This window comes from Lithobates pipiens, unplaced genomic scaffold (genome assembly GCF_037356315.1).
Source record: "Lithobates pipiens isolate NorthernLeopardFrog02 unplaced genomic scaffold, aLitPip1_a1.2 Scaffold_16, whole genome shotgun sequence".
NCBI lineage: Eukaryota > Metazoa > Chordata > Amphibia > Anura > Ranidae > Lithobates > Lithobates pipiens.
In genome coordinates, this window is record NW_027507748.1 from 393,483,679 (window position 1) to 393,501,095 (window position 17,417).

General features: G+C 43.5%; 1 long non-coding RNA gene and 1 pseudogene across 4 annotated transcripts in view; one reads left to right on the forward strand and one right to left on the reverse strand.

Annotated features, from left to right (window-relative positions):
- LOC143983058 (uncharacterized) overlaps positions 1-17,417 on the reverse strand; it is a 222,225-nt gene that overhangs the window by 152,500 nt on the left and 52,308 nt on the right. The gene's annotated exons all lie outside the window — the stretch shown is intronic.
- Positions 1-17,417, forward strand: part of LOC143983057 (multidrug and toxin extrusion protein 2-like) — a 115,780-nt pseudogene that overhangs the window by 30,021 nt on the left and 68,342 nt on the right. Inside the window, exons 8-9 of the transcript XR_013274556.1 lie at positions 5,858-5,955; positions 7,884-7,997. The product of XR_013274556.1 is annotated as a multidrug and toxin extrusion protein 2-like (transcript). The remainder of the gene's footprint in view (positions 1-5,857; positions 5,956-7,883; positions 7,998-17,417) is intronic.

The following is a 17,417-nucleotide window of genomic DNA, read 5'->3' on the forward strand; positions in this document are numbered from 1 at the left end:
TGAAAATGGACTCTACGGTCCGTGTTCATCCGATCCCCAATTGAGGAGAGCGGTGTTCTGACAGGTCGGTCCCTGCACAGGTCCCTTATTCTGAAGAAATCATTGTGTATTCCTCTGTGCTACAGGGGATGAAATACAAGAGGCATCCATCCATTCATCTGCTTGCCAAATCTTTGACATAAACATTTCTGGTGTCACAATACAAGATGAATAGTTTGAAAAAAAAAATGTCCTCCTCTGTTATTCTGTTAACACTGTTTCCCACTCTAGAAATAAGCAAGGACCCATTCAGTGTAATTTCAGCCCAGGTGCACTGTACAGCCTTTCATTGACATGAATGATTGTATGCTGCTCTATTCCTTTATACAGTGGCATGATCATAAACATGATCCTCCTCCGAACGATGGGCAGCAGTTTCCCCCTATGCCCCCTCTGCCTCTGCATCATGGCGGCTTCTGCTGTGCATCTCCTCCCACCTCCTCCTAGGCGGCCAATAGGATCACCTGTCCTTTTGGCCAGTGATGGGTCTCAGGACCTGCTTCCTGATTGGCTGGGAGGAGAATCAGTGTGACAATAGCGAATATTCATTCGCTATTATCACACAAGAGGGTGTGCTCACTGTGCCCCGAGCTCACCCTTTTTTAAAGCCTATTAGAGCCTCTGTCTCTAATCACATGCTTAAAAAAAAAACACATTGGAATCCATGCATCCAGTGCTCTACATATAGATTAGGGGGCCGGATGTATGATGGGGGGCAGCGCCCCTGCTCCCTGCATTACAGGCCACCAATGAATGCAGTGACGTTGTTATGGGGGTGACACCCGCCAGAGGGGTGACACCGGGTCTGCCACTAAACACTGTACTATAAACTGCTTGCAGCAGAGTGGTGCGAGCAGGGCCCTCAGCAGTGCGGGGGAGGCTGTGTGTAGCACTCCTCAGTCAGGCTAATATTACTGAGTGAGCCGGAGTTGGTGGGCAGAGCTGGGGGTGTGGCTGCCTCCTCCATCCTCCCACAGACTCCTTCACTATGGCCGATACCGCAGCTGAAGGAGATAGAGGCAAAGAGAACACAGCACTCCCGCCCGGGTCTTTATCTGCAGGCAAGTTACTGCAGTGCACAGTGTCACTACATAAAGTTCTAACCTGTCCTATATGACCACAACCTGCCCTATGCCACCCCAACCTGCCCTATACCACCCCAACCTGCCCTGTGCCACCCCAACCTGTCCTATGCCACCCCAACCTGCCCTGTGCCACCCTAACTTGCCCTATACCACCTCAACCTGTCCTGTGCCACCCTAACTTGCCCTATGTCACCCCAACCTGCCCTGTGCCACCCTAACTTGCCATATACCACCCCAACCTGCCCTGTGCCAACCTAACTTGCCGTATACCACCCCAGCCTGCCCTGTGCCACCCCAACCTTCCCTATGTAACCCCAACCTGCCCTATACCACCCCAACCTGCCCTGTGCCATCCCAATCTTTCCTATGCCACCCTAACTTGCCCTATACCACCCCAACCTCCTCTATGCCACCCCAACCTGCCCTGTGCCACCCTAACTTTCCCTATAACACCCCAACCTTCCCTGTACCATCCCAGCATGCCCTATACCACCATAACCTGCCCTGTACCACCCTAACCTGCCATATACCACCTCCACCTGCCCTATACCACCCCACCCTGCCCTATACCACCCAACCTGCCCTATACCGCCCCAACCTGCTACTATACCACTCTATACTACCCTAACCTGCCACTATACCACTCTATACTATAATTTACAGGGGTTTAGGGTGCGCAGAGTAGCCCCAATCCTCTGCTTCTTGGGTCCCTCTTTGGTGCTCCTGGCCCCTCCCTTCTGTTACATGCCCTCACAGCAAGCAGCTTGCTATGGGGGCACCCGAGTCACAGCTTTTTGCGTCCACTCAGACATGGAGCCGGCCCCTCTCTCTCCTGATTGGTTAACTGACTTTGATTGACAGCAGCGGGAGCCAGTGGAGCCGCTGCTGTGTCTCAGCCAATCAGGAGGCCGAGGCAGCCATGCACATTGCTGGATAGAGATAGGGCTCAGGTAAGTATTACAGTTGCTTAGGGAGGCTGCTGCACACGGAAGTTTTTTTTTTAAACTTAGAATGCATTAAGATAAAAAACCTTCTGCCTTTATAACCATTTTAAGGCATATGCCACAGGCAAAGAATGTACCCTCAGAGACTTAAAGTGGTTGTAAAACCTTCTGCGCGGCAGCTTCCCCCAGACCCCCCCCCCCTTTTTCTTACATGAGTCCGATTCTATCCAGTGATGTGAAGAAGCGCAGCGGCTCCAGCCACTGTCTCTCTCCTCATTGGACAGATTGATAGCAGCAGGAGCCATTGTCTCTGGCAGCTGTCAATCAAATCCAGTGACATGGGAGCAGGGGGTGGGGCCAAGTCCCACTTTCTGTGTCAATGGATGCAGCAGCAGGACGAGGGAGCGAGCCCGCACGGGTGTCCCCAGGGAAAGCAGCTTTCCGTGGGGGCACCAGATAAAGAAGAGGGGCTTAGAGAGCTGACGGGGCACCCCAGAAGAAGGGGATTGGGGCTGCTCTGTACAAAACGATTGTACAGAGCAGGTAAGTATAGGCATGTTTGTTATTTTTATTTAAAAAAATTAGGGTTTACAAACCCTTTAATTTCTTGCCAGACAGAAGGAAGATGTACATATTACAGTGTCCATGTGGACTGCAGCATGTAGGATGATTGAAAAGACTTGCAAAGAGGATCAGGGAGCACTTCTATATTATTTTAGTGGAGTACAAAAAACATAATATCTTAAAACATTTTTCAGTGTATAACAATAAAGACCCAAGAGGTCTGCACTTTTGGGGGGGGGTAGAAAAATATAAAAAGCAATATGATTAACCGCTTCCCGACTGCCTAATGCAGATATACTGCGGCAGAAGGGAACGTACCGGCAGAATCACGTACCTGTACCTTGCCCTATAAGAGGCGGGTTGCGGGCTTCGTGAGCGGGTTTACGGGTCCCAAGGACTCCCCCCCACAGTTATAATCACTCCCTAGGATACACTTAACCCCTGCTGCACCACCTAGTGGTTAACCCCTTCACTGCCAGTCACATTTATACAGTAATCAATGCATTTTTAATTGCACTGATCGCTGTATAAATGTGAATGGTCCCAAAATTGCTCCAAAAGTGTCCGATCTGTCCGCCATAACGTTGCAGTCATGATAAAAATTGCTGATCGCAATCATTACTAATAAAAAAAAAATCAATAATAAAAATGCCATAAAATTATCCCCTATTTTGAAAACGCTATAACTTTTGTGCAAACCAATCAATACATGTTGCGATTTTTTTTTTACCAAAAATATGTAGAAGAATATTTATTGGCCTAAACTGAGAAAAATGTTTTTTTATATATTTTTTGGGGATATTTATTATAGCAAAAAGTAAAAAATAAATGCTTTTTTTTTTCAAAATTGTCGCTATTTTCTGTTTATAGCGCAAAAAATTAAAACCGCAAAGGTGATCAAATACCACCAAAAGAAAGCTCTATTTGTAGGAAAAAAAGGACGTCAATTTTGTTTGGGAGCCACGTCACACGACCGTGCAATAGTCAGTTAAAGCGATGCAGTGCCAAATCACAAAAAACCCTCTGATCTTTGGCCAGCCAAATGGTCCGGGGCTTAAAACGGTTCTGCACCTAAAAAAAAAATATTAAAAGCCAGCAGCTACTAATATTGCAGCTGCTGACTTTTAATAAAATCACACTTACCTGTCCCAGGGTCCAGCGATCGCTCGTCTCGCTGCTGCCCTCGCCGCTATCCTCTGTCAGGGAATCGGGAAGTAAAGCATTGCGGCTTCACTGCCCGGTTCCCTACTGCGCATGTGCGAGTCGCGCTGCGCGTCTCTTCTGGTCCCCCGCTGTGTCCTGGGAACTGTGTGTTTCCCAGAACACAAGGGGGGGGGGGCGGGGCGTCTGCGACAGTCTGCCCGGAAGTGGGTGCAGATACCTGGATTATCCAGGTAACTGCACCCCCTCCCCCCTGAAAGGTGCCGATTGTGGCACCGGAGGGGGGGAGGGATCAGATTAGCGGAACTTCCCCTTTAGGGTGAAGAACCGCTTTAAGTGGTTAAAGTACTCAGAAAAAAGAATCCAATGAATACACAAGAGTAAAACATTAGTACCAAATGGTCTGAATATGAAATTTGATTTAAACTGTCTTTTAGTGAAGTTATATAAAATTTAAAATTAAATTCAATTTAATGGGTTATTTCACCTTTACCAGATAATTGCCAGTGCAGATAAGGAACATTTGTAGATGAAAATAAACTATGCAGCTTTGACAAAAGTTGAATAATGCTCTTGCTATAGGTGTGGGCGATTTACATACTGTACCTCATGAAGCCTGACTGGAAAACTCCCAGGATGAGACACCCAGCTTTTGCTGTTCACTTTCAAGATCACAGGAGTGAGCTTTCATATGCTGAGATTAGAGCTACTGCATCCGAGGAGAGAATGCGCATGTGATTGGGTGTCACGTGCCTTGGTTGGAGGCCGAGTTGACAAGAAGGCTTCCCTTATGTCTTTGGGAAGACACACGGTTTCCGGTACTGTAGCTTGATGAGGTGACTGCCAGGGTCAGGGGCGTTTCCAAGGTGAGCCTGGGCCATACACCGTGACACAGCAGCATGGTCAGGAGGCAGGCTGGGGTTGGTACCAGGAAAGCAGGCAGAGCTAGGTCCACTAGCAAGATGGGGTCAACACCAGAAGATCATGCAGAGAATAGTTAGAGGCAAGTCGAGGTCAGAATCCAGAATTCTCCACAGAGCAAGGTTAGGAACAAGCCAGGTCAACAACGGAAGACCAGTCAGCACAAGTAGGAACATGGATCAGGGGAAGCTGAAGAACATGCAGCAGCTAGCATCCAGCTGGGTCACCTTTAAATAGGCCATTTGGCGCCAATGCCCGAAGACATGCGCGCTGGCACACAGAAATGCGCTTATGTGTCAGTGCATGCTGCACATTAGCCTGAGATTGTCTGTGTACTGGTACATGTGTACAAGCATTAGCTGCACAGGAATGAGCAGTAGCTGAAGGAGAATGGGCATTAGCTGCATAAAAATCTGCATTAGCTGTAAGAGAATTCACGTTAGTTGAACTAGCTTCCTGACAGGGTGTTTAAATCAGAGAAAGAGCTCTCTCCTGTGATGGTGAAGGTGAACAGTAATATCTGTGCCTTTCTTACCAAGTCCTTAACAACAACCTGGAAGTGTAGGTATCTGAAATGATAATAGGAGGAGAGATAGCACCTGGCAGGGAAAGTATCAAAGGGCATCAATTTATCATTTTCAACAAGGACATCAATTTAAGACAACATCCTAAATAGATTAAAATTATAGTGCCACATCCCTATTTGACTAAAAATAGAATAAACCAACACAAAATATGAAGTGGGATTTTTAAGGCACAGCGTTTTTCATAAAATTCTATTTCTTTATTAAAGATGCACATATAAAAATGTTGTTTTTTTGCTATGCAACATATAAAATCGATCAATAATACAATTTGTCCAGCAAATCTATAACATAACAGCTCATGTTATCAAGGAGACAAGGCCATATACTGATTTCTTGTGGCCCGACGCGTTTCATGGACATGAGCCACTTCTTCAGAAGCCACCAGTATAATTATGTATAAAAAGTGATCTAAATAGAAAGATACACATGTTGTACAGGTTTTCGTGATAACCTTAATGTATATCTTTCTGTCTAGATCACTTTTGAGATAAGTAGTGCTGCGCTGATTTAAGGTTTTCATTGATAATAAGTTAATTGTATATTTCATTTTTTTCAGAGGTTCAGCTTGTGCAAACACAGTTTCTCAGTGGGCAATGGCACTTTTACTTTTTTTATACATCGTTGGTAAAAAGTTGCATGTGAAAACATGGGGAGGTATGTTACCTAGTTACGCAGTTATTTACTTTGTACTTTGAAAAAGAATAATTCACACCAGCCACTGCATTACAGCACAGTGACTGGTGTGCGATGCAGTCAGATGGGATGGCCGCATTGTTGACACGCCATTTACTCTTTATTTTTAAATGAACTTATTGAAATGTCTCCAAGACATTGTATTAAGTTCAATTGTTGGCTGTGCAGTGGGAGCCCTGTGCTGGAAAAAAGTACTGAAAACATGAAGAGAAAAGAAATACACAGACTAAAGAGTGGGGTGCTTATAACAAAAGAGTACTGACTGCCTGTAAAGTATTTTAACAATTAATATTGTACAAGTAATTAAAATATTGATATACAAGATAGTTTGTAAATCTGAAAACCTAAAAATATTAAAATAAAATTGACTAAAACCATTTGTTTTTCTTTAAAGCAACCCTGCGTTTTGTCCTTGCAGGGCAAAGTAACAGGTGCACTATAATAGTGGATCTACTTGCACCGCATATACATCTTCTCTTCATTCTCCTCAGGGGCCCCCCTGTTCGCCTGGATAGGAGGGTGACAGGGGCGGCGGGATGTAGAGGAACCGATCCCTCCATGTAACTGCTGAATGCCTGCTTTTCCTCCTCTCCCTCCAGCATTCAGCGGCTGCAGGAGGGAAATAGAGGGCATCGGTTCCTCCACATGCTGCTCCTGCCACTTCCCTATCCCTGACCCCCCCTCCCCCTCCACAGGGCTACCAGGTTTCCCCTCCCACCCCCCACCTTCTGCTATGGGGATCTTTCAGGATGGAGAGCGGGGAAGGGGCCAGTAAATGTTTTAAAGTGGAAGCAAGCCTCCATCTCTTTCTTTTTTTTTTTTGCTCTCTTTGCTTTTTTAGGTAGTGTAAATATCTACTAAACATACACTGTTTAGCAGATATTTACTGTACATGCAGCCAGTGACATCACTGGTGCATGCGCTCTGAAAGAATGGCCACCTGTGCCATTCCTTCAGAGCCCTGTGCCGTAAATTCCGGCTCCCACGCGCATGGGAGTCATTGCGGCTCTGGCCAGTCACAGAGCTGGAGTCCGTGAAACCTGGAAGCAAGACAGGTGAAGATGAGAGCGCCTGCAGCGCTGACATCTCGGTGCTGGAAAAGCTTTGTTTTAAGGTAAGTTTAACATAATGTGCTAATATGCGATGCATACTAACACATTATGCCTTTACCTTGCAGGTACAAAAAAGAAATGTCCAGTGGTTTACAACCGCTTTAATGAATAGAGTCAGTGATATTTTTTTTATCTTTTATTCATTCATAGCTGTTGCATAGTAAACTGGTTTACTATGCCTCAGTTTATGAATGAAGGGGAAGCTCTGTAAAGATCTATATATGTTCATTTATTCTGTGCAGCTGAGGCTGCAGAGAAAGGGACTGGTGAATCTGTACTCAGTCCCTTTTCTCTCGCTCAAAAGGGAGACATCAGGTGTCTGATTAGACCCCTGATATTTCACCAATGCCCCCTTAGGTCCTAAAAAATGGGTAAAAAATAATAAAAAATAAAATTGTACAAAAAATTAAAATGGTAAAAAAAGAAAACAACAAAAATAAAAAACTACTGACACTAGTGGTGGAACTACCAGGTTTGCAAAGGTCTCACTTGCAACTGGGGTCTGGCATTCCATCACTGTTGGGGGACCCCATAATAAAGGGTCCCGCTATGGAAATAAAGGGCCTAGGATAGTCCCTTCATGGTTTCTTGCACCGGGGGCCCTTAAGGTTCTAGTTACGCCAATGCTTAAGGTTATATATTTGGCAGTGAAAGCGTTTAGATGCTTCAAACGTAATGCTGCAGTTCTGTTGTTTTATCAATTTTGTGTAATCTGTTATGCCTTTTAAAAAAAAAACATGCTCATTCAGCTGTTTAAAAAAAATCTTCTCTTTACAGGATGGTCCAAAGACTGTCTTCAGGAGTGGGGTATATTTATCTCCCTTGCTCTCCCCAGCATGCTGATGTTTTGTGTTGAATACTGGAGCTTTGAAATTGGAGGCTTTTTAGCAGGTTGGTTTCTACAGTCTGTTTTTATTCACTGAGCCCTATCTACTATATTTCCTTTCCTGACACAGCATGATGGCATACACGTATGGGTAGGCCCCCTGCCCTATTCCAGGACCAGTTACACTATATAAGTAAGTCTCCTCCCTGCAGGCCACAATCTCTTTTTTTTCCTCACTGCTACAGCCGGTTATGCTACTGCTGAAAGCAGGATTTTTATTTTCCCTCACCTTGCCAGATTCATCTGGCAAAGCCTCTCCTGTGACGAAGCTCCCCGCTGTATGGGCAGGCATGAACGCCTATATGGGGGAGATCTCCCCCCCTCAAGATCCAGGATGAGGGGGGGGCGATGGTATCTGGTCTGTAGAGATTGTTCCTTCATCATGACTCAGTGGATGGACACTCATTGGACTTTCATTTGGACCATGAAGCATGCAGGTGGTAAGGCACCACATGGTGCACAAATATACAGTATTTAGTTTCTGCTGCAAGCATATGTCACACATGCAATTTTCTGGCCTGTCCACAAGTTTCAGTCTGTTTACTATTGCCTCACAGGTTGTGGTTTGTGTCTGCAATAATGCTAATGCTGATAGCAGGTGTGCTGGGCTGAAGCCTTCCTATTAACTCAGCAAGGCCTGGCCCTACAGGCTTGACTTATTGTCTGCAGGTATGCTGTTAGCTTACACCTCTGAAAGTGTATATTGCACATGTGAATCTTGCTGGGTGTCCATAGTGCCATTCTGTTTACTAATGCTTCACAGGTTGTGGTCTGTGTCTGCAGTATTGCTAATGCTTAGGCTGATTTCAGGTGGTGCTGAGCCTTTCCTATTAATGCAGGGCCTGGTCCTGCAGGCTGGACTTACTGTGTATTAATGCTTGGTTGTTGTATGGAATATATGATGAAAAGCTTCCGTCTAACTTTTTCTGTCGGACATTCTGCTTGTGTGTATGCTGCATTACTGGTGCATATCTTGGCAAACCAATTACAAAAGACCTGCGCAGGTTGTTCGTTCCCCCTGGGGTCTTCCAAATAGTGTGGGACACCTTGTCTCACTCTCCATTCAGAGGGATAAGACATCCTCAATATGGCCAGTAACACCGAAGAAGAATTTTGTATGGCTAACAGTCATGCTGTATCAGGAAAGAGGAAAATTTGTATACTTACCTGACTGTAATTTTCCTTTCCTGATACAAAGCATGACAGCATATAGGACCCTCCCGAAAGGCCTTCATAGTGATACTAAGTTATGAGAATGTGGCCTGCAGGGAGGAGACTTACTTATATAGTGTAACCAATCCTGGAATAGGGCAGGGCGCGGAGCTTACCCACACGTATATATGCTGTCATTATTTTCATCAGGAAAGGAAAATTACCGTCAGGTAAATATAAAATTTTCCTCTATCTTGTTCAACCAAAAAAAAGAAAACATACAATCCCATATCACAATCTTTCACCCACAGTTGATCCTGAGGAAGGCGAAAAACTCCAGCAAAGCATGATCCAATTTGCTACAACTGGAGAAAGGATCTTTCCTGATCCACTGTGAGACAATCAGATTTTCCCTTTTCAACACTACCTATGAATGTTAGAATCCAGGCCTTTTTAAAAGAAATCTACTGAGCTTGCCAGAACCACCTCTGGCAGGGAGTCTATTCCACATTTTCACAGCTCTTACTGTGAAAAAACCTTTCTATATTTGGAGTTTAAATCTCTTTTCCTCTAGTCATAAAGAGTAGACCCTTGTCCTCTGTGATGACCTTAAAGTGAATAACTCAACACCAAGTTCACTATATGGACCACCTATGTATTTGTACATGTTGATCATATCCCTCCTTAATCTCCTCTTCTCAAGAGAGAATAAATTCAGTTGGTTTAATCTTTCCCCATAGTTGAGCTCCTCCGTGCCTCTTATCAGTTTAGTTGCTCTTCTCTGCACTTTCTCCTGTTCCCCAATATCCTTTTGAGAACTGGTACCCAAAACTGAACTGCATATTCCAAATGAGCTATTATTAATGATTTGTACAGGGGCAAAATGATATCCCTCTCTCTGCTTTGTAAACCACAGCTGGGCATTGCATGCTATTATTGAGTTTATGATCTACCAAAACCTCCAGATATTTCTCTATGAATTCCCCCAGTTGTATGCCACCTAGTATGTATGATGCATTCTTAGCCCCAAGTGCATAACTTTACATTTATCAACATAGTAAATTGGAGACAGCCTGTAAAGATGTTAATCCACTGCATAGATTGGTGTCATCTGCAAAGACAGAAATGGTACTTTTAATCCCAGACCCTATATCATTTATGAAGATATTAACCACTTAAGGACCGAACCTCTTTTTTAAATTTGTTGTTTACAAGTTAAAAACATTTTTTTTTGCTAGAAAATTAACTGCCAAACATATTTTTTTTTAACACCCTAGAGCAGGGGTGTCCAAACTTTTTTCAAAGAGGGCCAGATTTGATGACGTGAACATGTTGGAGGGCCGATCATTTTGTCTGACATTCTTTAAACCAATAAAAATTTGGTCTAAGTGTGTTTGTCCGAGCACTAATACACGGCCCAACAAGAATTCTCTTGCCTTTGTGCTGTGTGTGGTGAATAGATGAGCTTGGGTGTGTTATTTGGATATACCGTATTTAATCGGCTTATACCACGCACCTTAACTTTAAAAAGGAAGTCTCAGGGAAAAAAAAATCTTACATTTTAAATAAAGAACTGTGAAGCAAAATAAGGTATAGTGCCCATCTTCAGCCCCCACTATATTGCCATGAATGCAGCCCCCACCATATTGCCATGAATGCAGCCCCCACTGTATTGCCATGAATGCAGCCCCTACACTGACATAAATGCAGTCCCTACACTGACATGAATGCAGCCCCCAGCCTATTGCCATGAATGCAGCCCCCAGCACATTGCCATGAATGCAGCCCCCAGCGTATTGCCATGAATGCAGCCCCCAGCGTATTGCCATGAATGCAGCCCCCAGCATATTGCCATGAATGCAGCCCCCAGGGTATTGCCATTAATGCATCCCTCAGCGTATTGCCATGAATGCAGCCCTCAACGTATTGCCATGAATGCAGCCCTCAGAGTATTGCCATGAATGCAGCCCCCAGCGTATTGCCATGAATGCAGCCCCCAGCGTATTGCCATGAATGCAGCCCCCAGCGTATTGCCATGAATGCAGCCCCCAGAGTATTGCCATGAATGCAACCCACACATTGCCATGAATGCATACTCACCATTGCCATCAGTGCAGCCTGATTTGAGCGCCGACAGACATACAGGAAAAACTCCTATTTTTATCGACAGCCTCTTTCATTGAAAGTTCCGCCTCCTGTGATGGACAAAACAGTTGTCCAATGGCAGCGCAGGAGACGCGACTTCCTTTTACACAGGACGCAAAATATATAGATATATATGTCAACATTACCAGGCAGGTCATCCGAAAACCGGAACATGGGCTGCGATTGGCCCATGGGCCAGACTTTGGACATGCCTGCCCTAGAGAATAAAATGGAGGTCAGTGCAATACTTTCTGTCTCACCGTATTTGCGCAGCGGTCTTACAATACACTTTTTTTGAATAAAAAAAAAGACAGCAGTATAGTTAGCCCAATTTTTTTTATATTGTGAAAGATAATGTTACGCTGAGTAAATTGATACCCAACATGTCACACTTCAAAATTGCGCCTGCTTGTGGAATGGCGACAAACTTTTACACTTAAAAATCTCAGGTCTAGGGCTATAATTATTGCTCTTGCTCTACTGATCATGGCAATACCTCACATGTGTGGTTTGCGGGACGGGGCACGTTTTTTTTTTCTTATTTTTCCTTTTCATTTTTTTTTTTTACACTGTTCTTTAAAAAAAAAAAATCTGTCACTTTTATTCCTATTACAAGCAATGTAAACATCCCTTATAACAGAAAAAAAGCATGACAGGAACTCTTAAATATGAGATGTGGGATCAAAAAGACCTCAGATCTCATATTTACACTAAAATGCAATAATAAAAAAAAATGTTGTAATTTAAAAGTTAAAAAGCTTTGACTTCACTTCCGCCGTGCAATGGTATGGAGATGGGCGGGGGCCATCTTCCTCTCACTCTTCTCCCTACCAAGGAAGGAGCAACATCCAATTGCCTCCACCGCTGTCAACAGGCATTGGTAAGCAGCGGAATGCACCAGAGTGCAGTGGGGGGGGGGGGGGGGCCCTGTCCCAGCGTTGTTAAAAGTGATTTTGCGGCGAATCTGACACAGAGACCACTCTTATCGGAAAGCAGACCGCTGGCCGAAGAAGAGGATACTGGGGGTTATGGCAGCCATAACAACGATATTCCTCTTCAAAGTTAGGACATATATCGGCGTGTGGCGGTCTGTAACTGGTTAAAATGTAAGGGTCCCAACACTGAACCTTGGGGTAAACCACTGATAACCTTAGACCATTCAGAGTAAGAATCATTAACCACTACTCTCTGAATTTGATTCCTATCCATTTACAAAATGATGTTTTGCATTTCATTAGCCGTGTGTGGGGAACTGTGTCAAATGCTTTTGCAAAAATCTAAGTATACCACGTCCACAGCCACCCCTCTGTCCAAGGTTTTACTTACCTTTTCAAAACATTAAATCAGATTTGTTTGACAACTTCTGTATTTCATGAATCCACGCTGTCTGTTGCTTAAAATATTTTTTTCCAGCAAGAACTCATCTATGTGGTCTTTTATTAAACTCTCCAGTATCTTCCCAACTATAGAAGTTAAACTAACAGGTCTATAGTTACTTGGTAAAGACTTAAAGACTTTGATCCCTTTTTAAATATAGGCACTGCAGTGGCCCTAGGCCATTCCAGTGGTACCATTCCAGTCATTAACGAGTCCCTAAAAATTAGAAACAATGGCTTTGAAATGCTCAATTATTTTAGGATATGTGGGTGGATGCCATCTGGTCCAGGTGCTTTATCCACCTTTACTCTGTCTAAATATTTCTGGACCATATCACTTTTGAGCCATTGTGGATCATTTGGTGCTGTGTCAATACCACCCCCATTATGGACATGAGCTCCCCCACGCTCCTTTGTAAACACAAAGCTGAAGAAAGTATTTAATAAATTGGCCTTCTCTTTGTCCCCAGTCATCCACTCTAGATTATGTTGTAAAGGGCCTACATGCTCAGATCTGACCTTTTTAGTATTAATATATTTGAAGAATTTTTGGGGGTTTATCCTACTATCTTTTGCAATCTGTCATTCATTTAGAATTTTTCCGCCCTTAATTTCCTTTTTACATATTCTGTTATATTCTTTGTAGCATTTAACCACTTCTGGACCGCTCACCATCATTGTATAAAGCTACTTTGTCAGTAAATACCGGGTTATGGCAGCAGATAGCTGCCACAACCCTGGCATTTTCGTAAATGGTCTGCTTTAGGATAAAAGTGGTCTCTGCAACATATTCGACTCAATGCCGTTGGATGACAGAAGCGACGTCAAAGTTCACTTTCGCCCAACGTCCTTAAAGAGCCTTTTTGTTTTTATTGGGGAAAAAATACTTTTTTTAATTTAATTTTTTAATAAAATTTTTTATTGCATTTAAGTGTAAATGTGAGATCTGAGGTCTTTTTGACCCCAGATCTCACATTAAAGCAGTCCTGTCATGTTTTTTCTTCTATTACAAGGGATGTTTATATTTCTTGTGATAGAAATAAAAGTGATCTAAAATTTCTTTTTTTAAGGCACAGTTTAAAAAATAAAAATAAAAAATTAAATAAATAAGGAAAAAAAGAGAAAAATGTAAAACGCCCTTTCCCCCCGTGCTCGTGCGCAGAAGCGAACGCATATGTAAGTTACACCCGCATATGTAAACAGTGTTCAAATCACACGTGAGGTATCACCGCAATCGTTATAGCGAGAGCAATAAGTCTAGTAAAGACCTCCTCTTTTACTCAAAACTGGTAACCTGTAGATATTTTTAACCGTTGCCTATGGAGATTTTTAAGTGTCAAAGTGTGTCGCCATTCCACAAACAATTTTGAAGCATTACACGTTGGATGTCAATTTACTCGGCGTAACATTATCTTTCACAAAATAAATAAAATTGGCTTATTTTACTGTTTTATTTTTTTTAATTCAAAAAAGTGTATTTTTCCCCAAAAAATTGCGTTTGTAAGACCGCTGCGCAAATACAGTGCGACATAAAGTATTGCAACAACGGCCATTTTATTCTCTAGGGTGTTTGAAATAAAATATATAATGTCTGGGGGTTCTAAGTAATTTTCGAGCAAAAAAACCTGATTTTAACTTGTAAACAAGTTTGAAAAATAGGCCTGGTCCTTAAATGGTTAAACGATGTTAGTGTTCCTAATTTTTATATTTTTTAAAAGTTATTTTCTTATTTATAGACATTTTAACTTTGTCCGTGAGCCGCATAGGTCTTATTTTTAGCCTTTTAAACGTATTGGCCATGGGAATATACTTTGCAGTTCACATACAGTCTTTTTGAAGATTTCCCATTTCATTACTGTGTCCATTGATGTCAATATTTACTCCCAGTCTAAGTACTGGAAAGCAGCCCTCATCCTTGGAAAATATGCTCTCTTAGCCCTTGTACACACGGTCGGAGATTCCGACGGTATGTGTCCTATCTGACCGTTTTGTCGGATATTCCGACTGTGTGTGGTCTACATCGGACTGTTTCCGTCGGAATATCCGACGGACCAAGTTTTCCAACATGTCGGTAAAATTTTCAGACAAAATGCTCCGATCGGACATACTCCGATCATGTGTAGAGAATTCCAATGGGACAAAGTGCCACGCATGCTCAGATCAAATTCCTACACCAAAGCTATTGGCTACTAGCGTGAACGTAGTCCCGTCGTAACAAAATAACGTCATCATGACGGATTTTCCAACAACTTTGTCCGACCGTGTGTATACAACAGTTTCAGACAAAATCCGTCTGAGAAAATCCGACGGACAAAATCCGTAAGGGCTTAAAGTTAAGTGTTTTTATCGTTCCTGTATGTGTTTGTTGCTTACAGCTAACATTAAATTAAATCCCTCCACACATGCCAGGGTGCTGGGTGTAATCCTAAACCCTGACCTCTCCTTCAGCCCCCACATCCAATCACTGGCTAAATCCTGCCGCCTTAACCTCCGCAACATCTTCAGAATTCAACCCTTCCTGACTAATGACACCACAAAGCAACTTATTCACTCCTTGATTATTTCCCACCTTGACTACTGCAACTCTGTCCTTAATGGCTTACCCTTACACAGGCTATCCCCCTTTACTCTATGAATGCTGCTGCTAGACTAATACACCTCACTAATCGATCCATGACTGCTGCCTCTCTCTGACAATCCCTTCACTGGCTTCCCCTACCCCACCGTATAAAATTCAAAACGCTAACCACAACATAGAAGGCCATCCACAAAATTGCCCCCTGCTACATCATCAGCCTCATCTGCAGATATTGCCCAAATCGCCCCCTCCGCACCTTCCAGGACCTCCTGCTCTCTATCTCCCTTGTTACCTCCTCTCATGCTCGCCTTCAGGACTTCTCCAGAGCCTCTCCCATCCTCTGGAACACCCTGCCCTGGTATATCCAATCAGCCCCTAACCTGTCCACCTTTAGGAGATCCTCAACTCACTTATTCAGGGAAGCCTATCCCACACCCACCTAACAACTGTCCCCGAGCTGCCCCATCAAATCATTCCCCAAGCCTATTACCTTTTGTACCACCACTCCCTCCTTTTTAGAATGTAAGCTCTATGAGCAGGTCCCTTTCTGTATTGAACTGTACTGTAATTGTGCTGCCCCCCCCCCCCCCTTACATTGTAAAGTACTGTGTAAACTGTTGGTGCTATATAAATCGTGCATAATAATAGTAATAATAATAAAAAATAATAATGTTATGGCACTGCTACTCAGATGTTATATGAATATTGGTAATAAGCTCTGCATGGTTTGAGATTATCAGGTCCAGCAGAGCGTTATTCCATGTCGGGGCCTCAATAAACTGGACCATAAAATTAACTTGTAATAGGTTTATACATTTTTCCCCTTAATTGTCCTTGCAGTGCCATTACTCCAGTCAATTTCCGGGTAGTTAAAATCCCCCATTATTATCACTATCCCAGCCCTTGCAGCCCTTTCCATCTGCGCAAGGAGCTGAGTCTCCACCTCCTCATTAACACTGGGAGGTCTATAACAAACTCCAATGATAACCATTGTAGTACGCACACCCATGTCTAGTTCCACCCATAATGCTTCAGACACTCTTCATCAACTAGGTCCTCTTTTACACTCGCTTTGAGATCACTTCTTACATTGAGACAGACACCACCCCCCCTCTGTTTTACCCTTTCCGAAAGAGAGCATAGCCAGAAATAATAATAGCCCAGTCATGAGAAGAATGAAGCCAAGATTCAACAGTACCAATTAGATCATAGTTCTCCTCGTGCATTAAAGCTATTAACTCGCCTAATTTGCTTGTCAGACTTCTGCCATTGATGAAAAAAACACTTTATTTCATTGTCACATTTTGCAAATATGTTGCATATTTAATTTAGTAGAAATAGTACCATTTCCAATGGTTGTAAGATTGGAATCTTCACATCGGCCATAGCCTTCCCCCATCTTTCCCCATTCCACCCACTAGTAGGGGCTGACCCCTGCCTGATATAATCTAATTTACCCCCCCCCCCCACCACAATCCTAGTTTTAATACTCCTCCAGCCTTCCCATAAACCTTTCCCCCAGCATAGTAGACCCCCTTATATTTAGGTGCAAACCATCCTTAGCATATAGGTTGTACCTCAATGAAAATTCAGTCCAGTGCTCAAAAAACCCAAATCCCTCCTTCTTACACCAGGTCTTTAGCCATGCATTCAGCTCTCTAATCACCACCCCCCCCCCCCCCCCTGGATTTTCCTGTGTTACACAAGGCACAGGCAATATTTCAGAGAATATCACCTTGGAGGTCCTTCCCTTCAACTTGCAGCCTAGTTCTTTAAATTGGTTCTTAAGAAGCCTTGACCTTCCATATATTCTGTCATTGGTTCCAACATGGACCAAGACAGATGAGTCATGCCCAACCCCCCTCGGTAACTTATCAACCCGGTCCACCACATGCCAAACCCTTGCACCAGGGAGACAGCAAACCAATCAGTTGAGGCGAACCTGGCAACAAATTATTCTATCAGTCCTTCTGATTATAGACTCCCCTATTACCACCAACTGTCTAGGCCTACCTGTACTCCCCTCACCAGTCATACTAGATGGACCACTCTCTTGGCTGTTAAGGGGAGCATTGACATCTAGGGCTGCCACCTCTGAGCTTGATACCCCCACATCTTCACCCAACTTGGCAAATCTATTAGGGTGCTCAAACCCAGTGCTGGCCTTATTTTTT